The following is an 18,535-nucleotide window of genomic DNA, read 5'->3' as shown; positions in this document are numbered from 1 at the left end:
GTTATAGTGTGGTGGTGTTATAGTGGTGGTGTTATAGTGGTGGTGGTGTTATAGTGGTGGTGGTGTTATAGTGGTGGTGGTGTTATAGTGGTGGTGTTATAGTGGTGGCGGTGTTATAGTGGTGGTGTTATAGTGGTGGTGTTATAGTGGTGGTGGTGTTATAGTGGTGGTGTTATAGTGGTGGTGTTATAGTGGTGGTGGTGTTATAGTGGTGGTGTTGTAGTGGTGGTGGTGTTATAGTGGTGGTGGTGTTATAGTGGTGGTGGTGTTTAGTGGTGGTGGTGTTATAGTGTGGTGGTGTTATAGTGGTGGTGGTGTTATAGTGGTGGTGGTGTTATAGTGGTGGTGGTGTTATAGTGGTGGTGGTGTTATAGTGGTGGTGGTGTTATAGTGGTGGTGTTATAGTGGTGGTGGTTATAGTGGTGGTGTTATAGTGGTGGTGGTGTTATAGTGGTGGTGTTATAGTGGTGGTGGTGTTATAGTGGTGGTGTTATAGTGGTGGTGTTATAGTGGTGGTGGTGTTATGGTGGTGGTGTTATAGTGGTGGTGTTATAGTGGTGGTGTTATAGTGGTGGTGGTGTTATAGTGGTGGTAGTGTTATAGTGGTGGTGGTGTTATAGTGGTGGTGGTGTTATAGTGGTGGTGGTGTTATAGTGGTGGTGTTATAGTGGTGGTGGTGTTATAGTGGTGGTGTTATAGTGGTGGTGGTGTTATAGTGGTGGTGTTATAGTGGTGGTGGTGTTATAGTGGTGGTGTTATAGTGGTGGTGGTGTTATAGTGGTGGTGGTGTTATAGTGGTGGTGTTATAGTGGTGGTGGTGTTATAGTGGTGGTGTTATAGTGGTGGTGTTATAGTGGTGGTGGTGTTATAGTGGTGGTGTTATAGTGGTGGTGTTATAGGTGGTAGTGTTATAGTGGTGGTGGTGTTATAGTGGTGGTGGTGTTATAGTGGTGGTAGTGTTATAGTGTTGGTGGTGTTATAGTGGTGGTGGTGTTATAGTGGTGGTGGTGTTATAGTGGTGGTGTTATAGTGGTGGTGGTGTTATAGTGGTGGTAGTGTTATAGTGTTGGTGGTGTTATAGTGGTGGTGGTGTTATAGTGGTGGTGGTGTTATAGTGGTGGTGTTATAGTGGTGGTGGTGTTATAGTGGTGGTGTTATAGTGGTGGTGGTGTTATAGTGGTGGTGTTATAGTGGTGGTGGTGTTATAGTGGTGGTGTTGTTATAGTGGTGGTGTTAGTGGTGGTGGTGTTATAGTGGTGGTGGTGTTATAGTGGTGGTGGTGTTATAGTGGTGGTGGTGTTGTAGTGGTGGTGGTGTTATAGTGGTGGTGGTGTTATAGTGGTGGTGTTATAGTGGTGGTGGTGTTATAGTGGTGGTGGTGGTGTTATAGTGGTGGTAGTGTTATAGTGTTGGTGGTGTTATAGTGGTGGTGGTGTTATAGTGGTGGTGGTGTTATAGTGGTGGTGTTATAGTGGTGGTGGTGTTATAGTGGTGGTAGTGTTATAGTGTTGGTGGTGTTATAGTGGTGGTGGTGTTATAGTGGTGGTGGTGTTATAGTGGTGGTGTTATAGTGGTGGTGGTGTTATAGTGGTGGTGTTATAGTGGTGGTGGTGTTATAGTGGTGGTGTTATAGTGGTGGTGGTGTTATAGTGGTGGTGTTGTAGTGGTGGTGGTGTTATAGTGGTGGTTGTGTTATAGTGGTGGTGGTGTTATAGTGGTGGTGGTGTTGTAGTGGTGGTGGTGTTATAGTGGTGGTGGTGTTATAGTGGCGGTGGTGTTATAGTGGTGGTGGTGTTATAGTGGTGGTGGTGTTATAGTGGTGGTGGTGTTATAGTGGAGGTGGTGTTATAGTGGTGGTGTTATAGTGGTGGTGGTGTTATAGTGGTGGTAGTGTTATAGTGGTGGTGGTGTTATAGTGGCGGTGGTGTTATAGTGGTGGTGGTGTTATAGTGGTGGTGTTGTAGTGGTGGTGGTGTTATAGTGGTGATGGTGTTATAGTGGTGGTGGTGTTATAGTGGTGGTGTTGTAGTGGTGGTGGTGTTATAGTGGTGGTGTTGTAGTGGTGGTGGTGTTATAGTGGTGGTGGTGTTATAGTGGCGGTGGTGTTATAGTGGTGGTGGTGTTATGGTGGTGTTATAGTGGTGGTGGTGTTATAGTGGTGGTGGTGTTATAGTGGTGGTGGTGTTATAGTGGTGGTGGTGTTATAGTGGTGGTGTTATAGTGGTGGTGGTGTTATAGTGGTGGTGGTGTTATAGTGGTGTTATGGTGGTGTTATAGTGGTGGTGGTGTTATAGTGGTGGTGGTGTTATAGTGGTGGTAGTGTTATAGTGTTGGTGGTGTTATAGTGGTGGTGGTGTTATAGTGGTGGTGGTGTTATAGTGGTGGTGTTATAGTGGTGGTGGTGTTATAGTGGTGGTGGTGTTATAGTGGTGGTGGTGTTATAGTGGTGGTGGTGTTATAGTGGTGGTGTTATAGTGGTGGTGGTGTTATAGTGGTGGTGTTATAGTGGTGGTGGTGTTATAGTGGTTGTGTTGTAGTGGTGGTGGTGTTATAGTGGTGGTGTTATAGTGGTGGTGGTGTTATAGTGGTTGTGTTGTAGTGGTGGTGGTGTTATAGTGGTGGTGGTGTTATAGTGGCGGTGGTGTTATAGTGGTGGTGGTGTTATAGTGGTGGTGGTGTTATAGTGGTGGTGTTGTAGTGGTGGTGGTGTTATAGCGGTGGTGTTGTAGTGGTGGTGGTGTTATAGTGGTGGTGGTGTTATAGTGGCGGTGGTGTTATAGTGGTGGTGGTGTTATGGTGGTGTTATAGTGGTGGTGGTGTTATAGTGGTGGTGGTGTTATAGTGGTGGTGGTGTTATAGTGGTGGTGTTATAGTGGTGGTGTTATAGTGGTGGTGGTTTTATAGTGGTGGTGGCGTTATAGTGGTGGTGGTGTTATGGTGGTGTTATAGTGGTGGTGGTGTTATAGTGGTGGTGGTGTTATAGTGGTGGTGGTGTTATAGTGGTGGTAGTGTTATAGTGTTGGTGGTGTTATAGTGGTGGTGGTGTTATAGTGGTGGTGGTGTTATAGTGGTGGTGTTATAGTGGTGGTGGTGTTATAGTGGTGGTGGTGTTATAGTGGTGTTATAGTGGTGGTGGTGTTATAGTGGTGGTGGTGTTATAGTGGTGGTGGTGTTATAGTGGTGGTGTTATAGTGGTGGTGGTGTTATAGTGGTGGTGTTATAGTGGTGGTGGTGTTATAGTGGTGGTGTTACAGTGGTGGTGGTGTTATAGTGGTGGTGTTGTAGTGGTGGTGGTGTTATAGTGGTGGTGTTGTAGTGGTGGTGGTGTTATAGTGGTGGTGGTGTTATAGTGGTGGTGGTGTTATAGTGGTGGTGGTGTTATAGTGGTGGTGGTGTTATAGTGGTGGTGGTGTTATAGTGGTGGTGGTGTTATAGTGTGGTGGTGTTATAGTGGTGGTGGTGTTATAGTGGTGGTGGTGTTATAGTGGTGGTGGTGTTATAGTGTGGTGGTGTTATAGTGGTGGTGGTGTTATAGTGGTGGTGTTATAGTGGTGGTGGTGTTATAGTGGTGGTGTTATAGTGGTGGTGTTATAGTGGTGGTGGTGTTATAGTGGTGGTGTTATAGTGGTGGTGTTATAGTGGTGGTGGTGTTATAGTGGTGGTGTTATAGTGGTGGTGTTATAGTGGTGGTGGTGTTATAGTGGTGGTGTTGTAGTGGTGGTGGTGTTATAGTGGTGGTGGTGTTATAGTGGTGGTGTTATAGTGGTGGTGTTATAGTGGTGGTGGTGTTATAGTGGTGGTGTTATAGTGGTGGTGGTGTTATAGTGGTGGTGGTGTAGTGGTGGTGGTGTTATAGTGGTGGTGGTGTTATAGTGGTGGTGGTGTTATAGTGTGGTGGTGTTATAGTGGTGGTGGTGTTATAGTGGTGGTGGTGTTATAGTGTGGTGGTGTTATAGTGTGGTGGTGTTATAGTGGTGGTGTTATAGTGGTGGTGGTGTTATAGTGGTGGTGGTGTTATAGTGGTGGTGGTGTTATGGTGGTGGTGGTGTTATAGTGGTGGTGGTGTTATAGTGGTGGTGTTATAGTGGTGGTGGTGTTATAGTGGTGGTGTTATAGTGGTGGTGTTATAGTGGTGGTGGTGTTATAGTGGTGGTGTTATAGTGGTGGTGGTGTTATAGTGGTTGTGTTGTAGTGGTGGTGGTGTTATAGTGGTGGTGGTGTTATAGTGGTGGTGGTGTTATAGTGGTGGTGGTGTTATAGTGTGGTGGTGTTATAGTGGTGGTGGTGTTATAGTTTTGGTGGTGTTATAGTGGTGGTGGTGTTATAGTGTGGTGGTGTTATAGTGTGGTGGTGTTATAGTGGTGGTGGTGTTATAGTGGTGGTGGTGTTATAGTGGTGGTGGTGTTATAGTGGTGGTGTTATAGTGGTGGTGTTATAGTGGTGGTGTTATAGTGGTGGTGTTATAGTGGTGGTGGTGTTATAGTGGTGGTGGTGTTATAGTGGTGGTGTTATAGTGGTGGTGGTGTTATAGTGGTGGTGGTGTTATAGTGGTGGTGGTGTTATAGTGTGGTGGTGTTATAGTGGTGGTGGTGTTATAGTGGTGGTGGTGTTATAGTGGTGGTGGTGTTATAGTGTGGTGGTGTTATAGTGTGGTGGTGTTATAGTGGTGGTGGTGTTATAGTGGTGGTGGTGTTATAGTGGTGGTGGTGTTATACTGGTGGTGTTATAGTGTGGTGGTGTTATAGTGGTGGTGTTATAGTGGTGGTGTTGTAGTGGTGGTGGTGTTATAGTGGTGGTGGTGTTATAGTGGTGGTGTTGTAGTGGTGGTGGTGTTATAGTGGTGGTGGTGTTATAGTGGTGGTGGTGTTATAGTGGTGGTGGTGTTATAGTGGTGGTGGTGTTATAGTGGTTGTGGTGTTATAGTGTGGTGGTGTTATAGTGTGGTGTTGTTACAGTGGTGGTGGTGTTATAGTGGTGGTGTTATAGTGGTGGTGGTGTTATAGTGGTGGTGGTGTTATAGTGGTGGTGGTGTTATAGTGTGGTGGTGTTATAGTGGTGGTGGTGTTATAGTTTTGGTGGTGTTATAGTGGTGGTGGTGTTATAGTGTGGTGGTGTTATAGTGTGGTGGTGTTATAGTGGTGGTGGTGTTATAGTGGTGGTGGTGTTATAGTGGTGGTGGTGTTATAGTGGTGGTGTTATAGTGGTGGTGTTATAGTGGTGGTGTTATAGTGGTGGTGTTATAGTGGTGGTGGTGTTATAGTGGTGGTGGTGTTATAGTGGTGGTGTTATAGTGGTGGTGGTGTTATAGTGGTGGTGGTGTTATAGTGGTGGTGGTGTTATAGTGTGGTGGTGTTATAGTGGTGGTGGTGTTATAGTGGTGGTGGTGTTATAGTGGTGGTGGTGTTATAGTGTGGTGGTGTTATAGTGTGGTGGTGTTATAGTGGTGGTGGTGTTGGTAGTGGTGGTGGTGTTATAGTGGTGGTGGTGTTATACTGGTGGTGTTATAGTGTGGTGGTGTTATAGTGGTGGTGTTATAGTGGTGGTGTTGTAGTGGTGGTGGTGTTATAGTGGTGGTGGTGTTATAGTGGTGGTGTTGTAGTGGTGGTGGTGTTATAGTGGTGGTGGTGTTATAGTGGTGGTGGTGTTATAGTGGTGGTGGTGTTATAGTGGTGGTGGTGTTATAGTGGTTGTGGTGTTATAGTGTGGTGGTGTTATAGTGTGGTGTTGTTACAGTGGTGGTGGTGTTATAGTGGTGGTGTTATAGTGGTGGTGGTGTTATAGTGGTGGTGGTGTTATAGTGGTGGTGGTGTTATAGTGTGGTGGTGTTATAGTGTGGTGGTGTTATAGTGGTGGTGGTGTTATAGTGGTGGTGGTGTTATAGTAGTGGTGGTGGTGTTATAGTGGTGGTGGTGTTATGGTGGTGGTGTTATAGTGTGGTGGTGTTATAGTGGTGGTGGTGTTATAGTGGTGGTGGTGTTATAGTGGTGGTGTTATAGTGGTGGTGTTATAGTGGTGGTGTTATAGTGGTGGTGGTGTTATAGTGGTGGTGTTATAGTGGTGGTGGTGTTATAGTGGTGGTGTTATAGTGGTGGTGTTATAGTGGTGGTGGTGTTATGGTGGTGGTGTTATAGTGGTGGTGTTATAGTGGTGGTGTTATAGTGGTGGTGGTGTTATAGTGGTGGTAGTGTTATAGTGGTGGTGGTGTTATAGTGGTGGTGGTGTTATAGTGGTGGTGGTGTTATAGTGGTGGTGTTATAGTGGTGGTGGTGTTATAGTGGTGGTGTTATAGTGGTGGTGGTGTTATAGTGGTGGTGTTATAGTGGTGGTGGTGTTATAGTGTGGTGGTGTTATAGTGGTGGTGGTGTTATAGTGGTGGTGGTGTTATAGTGGTGGTGGTGTTATAGTGTGGTGGTGTTATAGGGTTGGTGGTGTTATAGTGGTGGTGGTGTTATAGTGGTGGTGGTGTTATAGTGGTGGTGGTGTTATAGTGGTGGTGGTGTTATAGTGGTGGTGGTGTTATAGTGGTGGTGTTATAGTGGTGGTGGTGTTATAGTGGTGGTGGTGTTATAGTGGTGGTGTTATAGTGGTGGTGTTATAGTGGTGGTGGTGTTATAGTGGTGGTGTTATAGTGGTGGTGGTGTTATAGTGGTGGTGTTATAGTGGTGGTGTTATAGTGGTGGTGGTGTTATAGTGGTGGTGTTATAGTGGTGGTGTTATAGTGGTGGTGGTGTTATAGTGGTGGTGTTGTAGTGGTGGTGGTGTTATAGTGGTGGTGGTGTTATAGTGGTGGTGGTGTTATAGTGGTGGTGGTGTTATAGTGGTGGTGGTGTTATAGTGGTTGTGGTGTTATAGTGTGGTGGTGTTATAGTGTGGTGGTGTTATAGTGGTGGTGGTGTTATAGTGGTGGTGGTGTTATAGTGGTGGTGGTGTTATAGTGTGGTGGTGTTACAGGGTTGGTGGTGTTATAGTGGTGGTGGTGTTATAGTGGTGGTGGTGTTATAGTGGTGGTGGTGTTATAGTGTGGTGGTGTTATAGTGGTGGTGGTGTTATAGTGGTGGTGTTATAGTGGTGGTGGTGTTATAGTGGCGGTGTTATAGTGGTGGTGTTATAGTGGTGGTGGTGTTATAGTGGTGGTGTTATAGTGGTGGTGGTGTTATAGTGGTGGTGTTATAGTGGTGGTGTTATAGTGGTGGTGGTGTTATAGTGGTGGTGTTATAGTGGTGGTGTTATAGTGGTGGTGGTGTTATAGTGGTGGTGTTGTAGTGGTGGTGGTGTTATAGTGGTGGTGTTCTAGTGGTGGTGTTATAGTGGTGGTGGTGTTATAGTGGTGGTGTTATAGTGGTGGTGGTGTTATAGTGGTGGTGGTGTAGTGGTGGTGGTGTTATAGTGGTGGTGTTATAGTGGTGGTGGTGTCATAGTGTGGTGGTGTTATAGTGGTGGTGGTGTTATAGTGGTGATGGTGTTATAGTGTGGTGGTGTTATAGTGTGGTGGTGTTATAGTGGTGGTGTTATAGTGGTGGTGGTGTTATAGTGGTGGTGGTGTTATAGTGGTGGTGGTGTTATAGTGGTGGTGGTGTTATAGTGGTGGTGGTGTTATAGTGGTGGTGTTATAGTGGTGGTGGTGTTATAGTGGTGGTGTTATAGTGGTGGTGTTATAGTGGTGGTGGTGTTATAGTGGTGGTGTTATAGTGGTGGTGGTGTTATAGTGGTGGTGTTGTAGTGGTGGTGGTGTTATAGTGGTGGTGGTGTTATAGTGGTGGTGGTGTTATAGTGTGGTGGTGTTATAGTGGTGGTGGTGTTATAGTGGTGGTGGTGTTATAGTGGTTGTGGTGTTATAGTGTGGTGGTGTTATAGTGTGGTGGTGTTATAGTGGTGGTGTTATAGTGGTGGTGGTGTTATAGTGGTGGTGGTGTTATAGTGGTGGTGGTGTTATAGTGGTGGTGGTGTTATAGTGGTGGTGGTGTTATAGTGGTGGTGTTATAGTGGTGGTGGTGTTATAGTGGTGGTGTTATAGTGGTGGTGTTATAGTGGTGGTGGTGTTATAGTGGTGGTGTTATAGTGGTGGTGGTGTTATAGTGGTGGTGGTGTTGTAGTGGTGGTGGTGTTATAGTGGTGGTGGTGTTATAGTGTGGTGGTGTTATAGTGGTGGTGGTGTTATAGTGGTGGTGGTGTTATAGTGGTGGTGGTGTTATAGTGTGGTGGTGTTATAGTGGTGGTGGTGTTATAGTGGTGGTGTTATAGTGGTGGTGGTGTTATAGTGGCGGTGTTATAGTGGTGGTGTTATAGTGGTGGTGGTGTTATAGTGGTGGTGTTATAGTGGTGGTGGTGTTATAGTGGTGGTGTTATAGTGGTGGTGTTATAGTGGTGGTGGTGTTATAGTGGTGGTGTTATAGTGGTGGTGGTGTTATAGTGGTGGTGTTGTAGTGGTGGTGGTGTTATAGTGGTGGTGGTGTTATAGTGGTGGTGTTCTAGTGGTGGTGTTATAGTGGTGGTGGTGTTATAGTGGTGGTGTTATAGTGGTGGTGGTGTTATAGTAGTGGTGGTGGTGTTATAGTGTGGTGGTGTTATAGTGGTGGTGGTGTTATAGTAGTGGTGGTGTTATAGTGTGGTGGTGTTATAGTGTGGTGGTGTTATAGTGGTGGTGTTATAGTGGTGGTGGTGTTATAGTGGTGGTGGTGTTATAGTGGTGGTGGTGTTATAGTGGTGGTGGTGTTATAGTGGTGGTGTTATAGTGGTGGTGGTGTTATAGTGGTGGTGTTATAGTGGTGGTGTTATAGTGGTGGTGGTGTTATAGTGGTGGTGTTATAGTGGTGGTGGTGTTATAGTGGTGGTGTTGTAGTGGTGGTGGTGTTATAGTGGTGGTGGTGTTATAGTGGTGGTGGTGTTATAGTGGTGGTGGTGTTATAGTGTGGTGGTGTTATAGTGGTGGTGGTGTTATAGTGGTGGTGGTGTTATAGTGGTGGTGGTGTTATAGTGTGTGGTGTTATAGTGTGGTGGTGTTATAGTGGTGGTGTTATAGTGGTGGTGGTGTTATAGTGGTGGTGGTGTTATAGTGGTGGTGGTGTTATAGTGGTGGTGGTGTTATAGTGGTGGTGTTATAGTGGTGGTGGTGTTATAGTGGTGGTGTTATAGTGGTGGTGTTATAGTGGTGGTGGTGTTATAGTGGTGGTGTTGTAGTGGTGGTGGTGTTATAGTGGTGGTGGTGTTATAGTGGTGGTGGTGTTATAGTGGTGGTGGTGTTATAGTGTGGTGGTGTTATAGTGGTGGTGGTGTTATAGTGGTGGTGGTGTTATAGTGGTGGTGGTGTTATAGTGGTGGTGGTGGTGTTATAGTGGTGGTGGTGTTATAGTGGTGGTGGTGTTATAGTGGTGGTGTTATAGTGGTGGTGTTATAGTGGTGGTGTTATAGTGGTGGTGGTGTTATAGTGGTGGTGTTGTAGTGGTGGTGGTGTTATAGTGGTGGTGGTGTTATAGTGGTGGTGGTGTTATAGTGGTGGTGGTGTTATAGTGGTGGTGGTGTTATACTGGTGGTGTTGTAGTGGTGGTGGTGTTATAGTGGTGGTGGTGTTATAGTGGTGGTGGTGTTATAGTGGTGGTGGTGTTATAGTGGTGGTGGTGTTATAGTGGTGGTGTTATAGTGTGGTGGTGTTATAGTGGTGGTGGTGTTATAGTGGTGGTGGTGTTATAGTGGTGGTGGTGTTATAGTGGTGGTGTTATAGTGGTGGTGTTATAGTGGTGGTGTTATAGTGGTGGTGGTGTTATAGTGGTGGTGTTATAGTGGTGGTGGTGTTATAGTGGTGGTGTTATAGTGGTGGTGTTATAGTGGTGGTGGTGTTATGGTGGTGGTGTTATAGTGGTGGTGTTATAGTGGTGGTGGTGTTATAGTGGTGGTAGTGTTATAGTGGTGGTGGTGTTATAGTGGTGGTGGTGTTATAGTGGTGGTGGTGTTATAGTGGTGGTGTTATAGTGGTGGTGGTGTTATAGTGGTGGTGTTATAGTGGTGGTGGTGTTATAGTGGTGGTGTTATAGTGGTGGTGGTGTTATAGTGGTGGTGGTGTTATAGTGGTGGTGGTGTTATAGTGGTGGTGGTGTTATAGTGGTGGTGTTATAGTGGTGGTGGTGTTATAGTGGTGGTGTTATAGTGGTGATGTTATAGTGGTGGTGGTGTTATAGTGGTGGTGTTATAGTGGTGGTGGTGTTATAGTGGTGGTGTTGTAGTGGTGGTGGTGTTATAGTGGTGGTGGTGTTATAGTGGTGGTGGTGTTATAGTGGTGGTGGTGTTATAGTGTGGTGGTGTTATAGTGGTGGTGGTGTTATAGTGGTGGTGGTGTTATAGTGGTTGTGGTGTTATAGTGTGCTGGTGTTATAGTGTGGTGGTGTTATAGTGGTGGTTATAGTGGTGGTGGTGTTATAGTGGTGGTGGTGTTATAGTGGTGGTGGTGTTATAGTGGTGGTGTTATAGTGGTGGTGGTGTTATAGTGGTGGTGTTATAGTGGTGGTGTTATAGTGGTGGTGGTGTTATAGTGGTGGTGTTGTAGTGGTGGTGGTGTTATAGTGGTGGTGGTGTTATAGTGGTGGTGGTGTTATAGTGGTGGTGGTGTTATAGTGTGGTGGTGTTATAGTGGTGGTGGTGTTATAGTGGTGGTGGTGTTATAGTGGTGGTGGTGTTATAGTGGTGGTGGTGGTGTTATAGTGGTGGTGGTGTTATAGTGGTGGTGGTGTTATAGTGGTGGTGTTATAGTGGTGGTGTTATAGTGGTGGTGTTATAGTGGTGGTGGTGTTATAGTGGTGGTGTTGTAGTGGTGGTGGTGTTATAGTGGTGGTGGTGTTATAGTGGTGGTGGTGTTATAGTGGTGGTGGTGTTATACTGGTGGTGTTGTAGTGGTGGTGGTGTTATAGTGGTGGTGGTGTTATAGTGGTGGTGGTGTTATAGTGGTGGTGTTATAGTGGTGGTGTTATAGTGGTGGTGGTGTTATAGTAGTGGTGTTGGTGTTATAGTGGTGGTGGTGTTATAGTGGTGGTGTTATAGTGTGGTGGTGTTATAGTGGTGGTGGTGTTATAGTGGTGGTGGTGTTATAGTGGTGGTGGTGTTATAGTGGTGGTGTTATAGTGGTGGTGTTATAGTGGTGGTGTTATAGTGGTGGTGGTGTTATAGTGGTGGTGTTATAGTGGTGGTGGTGTTATAGTGGTGGTGTTATAGTGGTGGTGTTATAGTGGTGGTGGTGTTATGGTGGTGGTGTTATAGTGGTGGTGTTATAGTGGTGGTGTTATAGTGGTGGTGGTGTTATAGTGGTGGTAGTGTTATAGTGGTGGTGGTGTTATAGTGGTGGTGGTGTTATAGTGGTGGTGGTGTTATAGTGGTGGTGTTATAGTGGTGGTGGTGTTATAGTGGTGGTGTTATAGTGGTGGTGGTGTTATAGTGGTGGTGTTATAGTGGTGGTGGTGTTATAGTGGTGGTGGTGTTATAGTGGTGGTGGTGTTATAGTGGTGGTGGTGTTATAGTGGTGGTGGTGTTAGTGGTGGTGGTGTTATAGTGTGGTGGTGTTATAGGGTTGGTGGTGTTATAGTGGTGGTGGTGTTATAGTGGTGGTGGTGTTATAGTGGTGGTGGTGTTATAGTGTGGTGGTGTTATAGTGGTGGTGGTGTTATAGTGGTGGTGTTATAGTGGTGGTGGTGTTATAGTGGCGGTGTTATAGTGGTGGTGTTATAGTGGTGGTGGTGTTATAGTGGTGGTGTTATAGAGGTGGTGGTGTTATAGTGGTGGTGTTATAGTGGTGGTATTATAGTGGTGGTGGTGTTATAGTGGTGGTGTTATAGTGGTGGTGTTATAGTGGTGGTGGTGTTATAGTGGTGGTGTTATAGTGTGGTGGTGTTATAGTGTGGTGGTGTTATAGTGGTGGTGTTATAGTGGTGGTGGTGTTATAGTGGTGGTGGTGTTATAGTGGTGGTGGTGTTATAGTGGTGGTGGTGTTATAGTGGTGGTGTTATAGTGTGGTGGTGTTAGTAGTGGTGGTGTTGTAGTGGTGGTGGTGTTATAGTGGTGGTGGTCTTATAGTGTGGTGGTGTTATAGTGGTGGTGGTGTTATAGTGGTGGTGGTGTTATAGTGGTGGTGGTGTTATAGTGGTGGTGGTGTTATAGTGTGGTGGTGTTATAGTGGTGGTGGTGTTATAGTGGTGGTGTTATAGTGGTGGTGGTGTTATAGTGGCGGTGTTATAGTGGTGGTGTTATAGTGGTGGTGGTGTTATAGTGGTGGTGTTATAGTGGTGGTGGTGTTATAGTGGTGGTGTTATAGTGGTGGTGTTATAGTGGTGGTGGTGTTATAGTGGTGGTGTTATAGTGGTGGTGTTATAGTGGTGGTGGTGTTATAGTGGTGGTGTTGTAGTGGTGGTGGTGTTATAGTGGTGGTGGTGTTATAGTGGTGGTGTTCTAGTGGTGGTGTTATAGTGGTGGTGGTGTTATAGTGGTGGTGTTATAGTGGTGGTGGTGTTATAGTAGTGGTGGTGGTGTTATAGTGTGGTGGTGTTATAGTGGTGGTGGTGTTATAGTAGTGGTGGTGTTATAGTGTGGTGGTGTTATAGTGTGGTGGTGTTATAGTGGTGGTGTTATAGTGGTGGTGGTGTTATAGTGGTGGTGGTGTTATAGTGGTGGTGGTGTTATAGTGGTGGTGGTGTTATAGTGGTGGTGTTATAGTGGTGGTGGTGTTATAGTGGTGGTGTTATAGTGGTGGTGTTATAGTGGTGGTGGTGTTATAGTGGTGGTGTTATAGTGGTGGTGGTGTTATAGTGGTGGTGTTATAGTGGTGGTGGTGTTATAGTGGTGGTGGTGTTATAGTGGTGGTGGTGTTATAGTGGTGGTGGTGTTATAGTGTGGTGGTGTTATAGTGGTGGTGGTGTTATAGTGGTGGTGGTGTTATAGTGGTTGTGGTGTTATAGTGTGCTGGTGTTATAGTGTGGTGGTGTTATAGTGGTGGTGTTATAGTGGTGGTGGTGTTATAGTGGTGGTGGTGTTATAGTGGTGGTGGTGTTATAGTGGTGGTGGTGTTATAGTGGTGGTGTTATAGTGGTGGTGGTGTTATAGTGGTGGTGTTATAGTGGTGGTGTTATAGTGGTGGTGGTGTTATAGTGGTGGTGTTGTAGTGGTGGTGGTGTTATAGTGGTGGTGGTGTTATAGTGGTGGTGGTGTTATAGTGGTGGTGGTGTTTAGTGGTGGTGGTGTTATAGTGGTGGTGTTATAGTGGTGGTGGTGTTATAGTGGTGGTGGTGGTGTTATAGTGGTGGTGGTGTTATAGTGGTGGTGGTGTTATAGTGGTGGTGTTATAGTGGTGGTGTTATAGTGGTGGTGTTATAGTGGTGGTGGTGTTATAGTGGTGGTGTTGTAGTGGTGGTGGTGTTATAGTGGTGGTGGTGTTATAGTGGTGGTGGTGTTATAGTGGTGGTGGTGTTATAGTGGTGGTGGTGTTATACTGGTGGTGTTGTAGTGGTGGTGGTGTTATAGTGGTGGTGGTGTTATAGTGGTGGTGGTGTTATAGTAGTGGTGTTGGTGTTATAGTGGTGGTGGTGTTATAGTGGTGGTGTTATAGTGTGGTGGTGTTATAGTGGTGGTGGTGTTATAGTGGTGGTGGTGTTATAGTGGTGGTGGTGTTATAGTGGTGGTGTTATAGTGGTGGTGTTATAGTGGTGGTGTTATAGTGGTGGTGGTGTTATAGTGGTGGTGGTATAGTGGTGGTGGTGTTATAGTGGTGGTGTTATAGTGGTGGTGTTATAGTGGTGGTGGTGTTATGGTGGTGGTGTTATAGTGGTGGTGTTATAGTGGTGGTGTTATAGTGGTGGTGGTGTTATAGTGGTGGTGGTGTTATAGTGGTGGTGTTATAGTGGTGGTGTTATAGTGGTGGTGGTGTTATAGTGGTGGTGTTATAGTGGTGGTGGTGTTATAGTGGTGGTGTTATAGTGGTGGTGGTGTTATAGTGGTGGTGGTGTTATAGTGGTGGTGGTGTTATAGTGGTGGTGGTGTTATAGTGGTGGTGTTATAGTGGTGGTGGTGTTATAGTGGTGGTGTTATAGTGGTGGTGTTATAGTGGTGGTGGTGTTATAGTGGTGGTGTTATAGTGGTGGTGGTGTTATAGTGGTGGTGTTATAGTGGTGGTGGTGTTATAGTGGTGGTGGTGTTATAGTGGTGGTGGTGTTATAGTGGTGGTGGTGTTATAGTGGTGGTGTTATAGTGGTGGTGGTGTTATAGTGGTGGTGGTGTTATAGTGGTGGTGGTGTTATAGTGTGCTGGTGTTATAGTGTGGTGGTGTTATAGTGGTGGTGTTATAGTGGTGGTGGTGTTATAGTGGTGGTGGTGTTATAGTGGTGGTGGTGTTATAGTGGTGGTGTTATAGTGGTGGTGGTGTTATAGTGGTGGTGTTATAGTGGTGGTGTTATAGTGGTGGTGGTGTTATAGTGGTGGTGTTGTAGTGGTGGTGGTGTTATAGTGGTGGTGGTGTTATAGTGGTGGTGGTGTTATAGTGGTGGTGGTGTTATAGTGTGGTGGTGTTATAGTGGTGGTGGTGTTATAGTGGTGGTGGTGTTATAGTGGTGGTGGTGTTATAGTGGTGGTGGTGGTGTTATAGTGGTGGTGGTGTTATAGTGGTGGTGTTATAGTGGTGGTGTTATAGTGGTGGTGTTATAGTGGTGGTGTTATAGTGGTGGTGGTGTTATAGTGGTGGTGTTGTAGTGGTGGTGGTGTTATAGTGGTGGTGGTGTTATAGTGGTGGTGGTGTTATAGTGGTGGTGGTGTTATAGTGGTGGTGGTGTTATACTGGTGGTGTTGTAGTGGTGGTGGTGTTATAGTGGTGGTGGTGTTATAGTGGTGGTGGTGTTATAGTGGTGGTGTTATAGTGGTGGTGTTATAGTGGTGGTGGTGTTATAGTAGTGGTGTTGGTGTTATAGTGGTGGTGGTGTTATAGTGGTGGTGTTATAGTGTGGTGGTGTTATAGTGGTGGTGGTGTTATAGTGGTGGTGGTGTTATAGTGGTGGTGGTGTTATAGTGGTGGTGTTATAGTGGTGGTGTTATAGTGGTGGTGTTATAGTGGTGGTGGTGTTATAGTGGTGGTGTTATAGTGGTGGTGGTGTTATAGTGGTGGTGTTATAGTGGTGGTGTTATAGTGGTGGTGGTGTTATGGTGGTGGTGTTATAGTGGTGGTGTTATAGTGGTGGTGTTATAGTGGTGGTGGTGTTATAGTGGTGGTAGTGTTATAGTGGTGGTGGTGTTATAGTGGTGGTGGTGTTATAGTGGTGGTGGTGTTATAGTGGTGGTGTTATAGTGGTGGTGGTGTTATAGTGGTGGTGTTATAGTGGTGGTGGTGTTATAGTGGTGGTGTTATAGTGGTGGTGGTGTTATAGTGGTGGTGGTGTTATAGTGGTGGTGGTGTTATAGTGGTGGTGGTGTTATAGTGGTGGTGGTGTTAGTGGTGGTGGTGTTATAGTGTGGTGGTGTTATAGGGTTGGTGGTGTTATAGTGGTGGTGGTGTTATAGTGGTGGTGGTGTTATAGTGGTGGTGGTGTTATAGTGTGGTGGTGTTATAGTGGTGGTGGTGTTATAGTGGTGGTGTTATAGTGGTGGTGGTGTTATAGTGGCGGTGTTATAGTGGTGGTGTTATAGTGGTGGTGGTGTTATAGTGGTGGTGTTATAGAGGTGGTGGTGTTATAGTGGTGGTGTTATAGTGGTGGTATTATAGTGGTGGTGGTGTTATAGTGGTGGTGTTATAGTGGTGGTGTTATAGTGGTGGTGGTGTTATAGTGGTGGTGTTATAGTGTGGTGGTGTTATAGTGTGGTGGTGTTATAGTGGTGGTGTTATAGTGGTGGTGGTGTTATAGTGGTGGTGGTGTTATAGTGGTGGTGGTGTTATAGTGGTGGTGGTGTTATAGTGGTGGTGGTGTTAGTGGTGGTGGTGTTATAGTGTGGTGGTGTTATAGGGTGGTGGTGTTATAGTGGTGGTGGTGTTATAGTGGTGGTGGTGTTATAGTGGTGGTGGTGTTATAGTGTGGTGGTGTTATAGTGGTGGTGGTGTTATAGTGGTGGTGTTATAGTGGTGGTGGTGTTATAGTGGTGGGTGTTATAGTGGTGGTGTTATAGTGGTGGTGGTGTTATAGTGGTGGTGTTATAGTGGTGGTGGTGTTATAGTGGTGGTGTTATAGTGGTGGTATTATAGTGGTGGTGGTGTTATAGTGGTGGTGTTATAGTGGTGGTGGTGTTATAGTGGTGGTGGTGTTATAGTGGTGGTGTTATAGTGTGGTGGTGTTATAGTGTGGTGGTGTTATAGTGGTGGTGTTATAGTGGTGGTGGTGTTATAGTGGTGGTGGTGTTATAGTGGTGGTGGTGTTATAGTGGTGGTGGTGTTATAGTGGTGGTGTTATAGTGGTGGTGGTGTTATAGTGGTGGTGTTGTAGTGGTGGTGGTGTTATAGTGGTGGTGGTCTTATAGTGTGGTGGTGTTATAGTGGTGGTGGTGTTATAGTGGTGGTGGTGTTATAGTGGTGGTGGTGTTATAGTGGTGGTGGTGTTATAGTGTGGTGGTGTTATAGTGGTGGTGGTGTTATAGTGGTGGTGGTGTTATAGTGGTGGTGGTGTTATAGTGGTGGTGTTATAGTGTGGTGGTGTTATAGTGGTGGTGGTGTTATAGTGGTGGTGTTATAGTGGTGGTGGTGTTATAGTGGTGGTGTTATAGTGGTGGTGTTATAGTGGTGGTGGTGTTATAGTGGTGGTGTTATAGTGGTGGTGTTATAGTGGTGGTGGTGTTATAGTGGTGGTGTTATAGTGGTGGTGGTGTTATAGTGGTGGTGGTGTTATAGTGGTGGTGTTCTAGTGGTGGTGTTATAGTGGTGGTGGTGTTATAGTGGTGGTGTTATAGTGGTGGTGGTGTTATAGTAGTGGTGGTGGTGTTATAGTGTGGTGGTGTTATAGTGGTGGTGGTGTTATAGTAGTGGTGGTGTTATAGTGTGGTGGTGTTATAGTGTGGTGGTGTTATAGTGGTGGTGTTATAGTGGTGGTGGTGTTATAGTGGTGGTGGTGTTATAGTGGTGGTGGTGTTATAGTGGTGGTGGTGTTATAGTGGTGGTGTTATAGTGGTGGTGGTGTTATAGTGGTGGTGTTATAGTGGTGGTGTTATAGTGGTGGTGGTGTTATAGTGGTGGTGTTATAGTGGTGGTGGTGTTATAGTGGTGGTGTTATAGTGGTGGTGGTGTTATAGTGGTGGTGGTGTTATAGTGGTGGTGGTGTTATAGTGGTGGTGGTGTTATAGTGTGGTGGTGTTATAGTGGTGGTGGTGTTATAGTGGTGGTGGTGTTATAGTGGTTGTGGTGTTATAGTGTGCTGGTGTTATAGTGTGGTGGTGTTATAGTGGTGGTGTTATAGTGGTGGTGGTGTTATAGTGGTGGTGGTGTTATAGTGGTGGTGGTGTTATAGTGGTGGTGGTGTTATAGTGGTGGTGTTATAGTGGTGGTGGTGTTATAGTGGTGGTGTTATAGTGGTGGTGTTATAGTGGTGGTGGTGTTATAGTGGTGGTGTTGTAGTGGTGGTGGTGTTATAGTGGTGTGTTATAGTGGTGTGGTGTTATAGTGGTGGTGGTGTTATAGTGGTGGTGGTGTTATAGTGGTGGTGGTGTTATAGTGGTGGTGGTGTTATAGTGGTGGTGGTGGTGTTATAGTGGTGGTGGTGTTATAGTGGTGGTGGTGTTATAGTGGTGGTGTTATAGTGGTGGTGTTATAGTGGTGGTGTTATAGTGGTGGTGGTGTTATAGTGGTGGTGTTGTAGTGGTGGTGGTGTTATAGTGGTGGTGGTGTTATAGTGGTGGTGGTGTTATAGTGGTGGTGGTGTTATAGTGGTGGTGGTGTTATACTGGTGGTGTTGTAGTGGTGGTGGTGTTATAGTGGTGGTGGTGTTATAGTGGTGGTGGTGTTAGTAGTGGTGTTGGTGTTATAGTGGTGGTGGTGTTATAGTGGTGGTGTTATAGTGTGGTGGTGTTATAGTGGTGGTGGTGTTATAGTGGTGGTGGTGTTATAGTGGTGGTGGTGTTATAGTGGTGGTGTTATAGTGGTGGTGTTATAGTGGTGGTGTTATAGTGGTGGTGGTGTTATAGTGGTGGTGTTATAGTGGTGGTGGTGTTATAGTGGTGGTGTTATAGTGGTGGTGTTATAGTGGTGGTGGTGTTATGGTGGTGGTGTTATAGTGGTGGTGTTATAGTGGTGGTGTTATAGTGGTGGTGGTGTTATAGTGGTGGTGGTGTTATAGTGGTGGTGTTATAGTGGTGGTGTTATAGTGGTGGTGGTGTTATAGTGGTGGTGTTATAGTGGTGGTGGTGTTATAGTGGTGGTGTTATAGTGGTGGTGGTGTTATAGTGGTGGTGGTGTTATAGTGGTGGTGGTGTTATAGTGGTGGTGGTGTTATAGTGGTGGTGTTATAGTGGTGGTGGTGTTATAGTGGTGGTGTTATAGTGGTGGTGTTATAGTGGTGGTGGTGTTATAGTGGTGGTGTTATAGTGGTGGTGGTGTTATAGT

Source organism: Oncorhynchus tshawytscha, linkage group LG13, assembly GCF_018296145.1.
Source record: "Oncorhynchus tshawytscha isolate Ot180627B linkage group LG13, Otsh_v2.0, whole genome shotgun sequence".
Classification (NCBI taxonomy): domain Eukaryota; kingdom Metazoa; phylum Chordata; class Actinopteri; order Salmoniformes; family Salmonidae; genus Oncorhynchus; species Oncorhynchus tshawytscha.
Note: the sequence above shows the minus strand (reverse complement) of the source record.